This window comes from Centroberyx affinis, unplaced genomic scaffold (assembly GCF_046629955.1).
Source record: "Centroberyx affinis isolate AG114_WGS23_722 - 3 ecotype Tasmania unplaced genomic scaffold, CSIRO-AGI_Caff_v1 ptg002930l_1, whole genome shotgun sequence".
NCBI classification, from domain to species: domain Eukaryota; kingdom Metazoa; phylum Chordata; class Actinopteri; order Beryciformes; family Berycidae; genus Centroberyx; species Centroberyx affinis.
The window spans coordinates 298,757-300,194 of NW_027281049.1; positions in this window are offsets into that span (position 1 = coordinate 298,757).

Consider the following 1,438-nt stretch of genomic DNA (forward strand, 5'->3'; position numbering starts at 1 on the left):
GCCTATCATCCCTAAAGGGCTATTCCACTGTTTTCCAACATAAACATAACATATGCAAATCAGAGTTGTTTTGCAGTGTTTTTTTAACCAGACAAACTTCGTATCAGCTCTTATCATCTGGAATATCACCTGAAACTTAAATAATTTGACTTTGAGTTTGGCTCTGTTTTTGAGTGAGTCATATGACACGCTGTGAAGATAAAGTTGTTCTGCTAAGCGTGACATAATATGACGAGCGGCTGGCAAGAGGCAATCAAGGCGTGAAGCGACTGTGGTGCAAGTGGATTGTGGTGAATCAACACTTCCATGGAATCAGGGGGACGTAGCTAAATCCTTTCAGGTTCAATGGAAGTGATATCAGCAGGTATCACCAGACTAAACGCTATGAGCGGTGAAAGTAACAAAAACAAATGATTCAAATATGATGAAAATGCTTGTGAACAGAAAAATTGAATGATAAATTGTCAAGTAGGCTAATTTGCTAAATCCAGTGACGATTTGATTAAAACAGTGGTGATTTGATGAAAATAACCATTGTCATAATTTAGCGCTACGTTATATCATTCATTGGTTATCGTTTTGACGTTTTTTTTTAAAGTTTGTTGTATAGGCTCCTACCACACAATTACATTTTATTACGTAGGCCAATATCATACCAATAATTATTCAGCTGCACTACGGTGATATTATACTGTACTGGCTGTGTTGTTTTATTATAGGCCTATTTAAATTGCTTCAGTAGGGTAAAATAGCCTACACAAAGAAATAAAGGTTGATGCTGCGCTCGGACAGGATAAACGGCTATAGGATCATGTGCAGAAGATGTATGGACTGTTTTCCTTTCTCTCTAGAAATAAGGCCTGGCTATATGCACCTTGTAGACTGTGATTCAAGACATGTTAAATCTGGTACATTCGGTATCTAAGTGATCCACCAAACGGTATTTTACGTCTATATATATGTATATATATAGATGTATATAGTATATATAGTTTGAATTTTATTGAAATAAGTGCTCATTAGTCTGTTGGGTGTATGCCGAATTGAAAAGTGGACCCAAGCAATTCGTAATTCATCTTACGGCATGTAGATGTGGACATTTGCCGATAAACAAGACCATTTTAAATTGCCAGATTTTTCTGTGAAGTTTGGTGTGACGTAAGAGAGAACAGAACGTATCGGGAAGGCTACACTTAAGATTTTAATCCAGTCATTCCTCAGTCCTATACAGTCTACAGTCAAATACAAATAGCAGCACGTTAATATAAAACCTGTTTGAGCAGCGTCAGTAATGTCTGGAGAACCATAGACATACGAACATCTCGCTTCTCTGAGGACCAAGGGGACATGCAGATGCGGAAATATCGCGTAACTTTAATACTCGTGACGTCAGTCACGCACGGAAGTGTTTTTGTTTGGTACCTGGTTGGATCAAAGA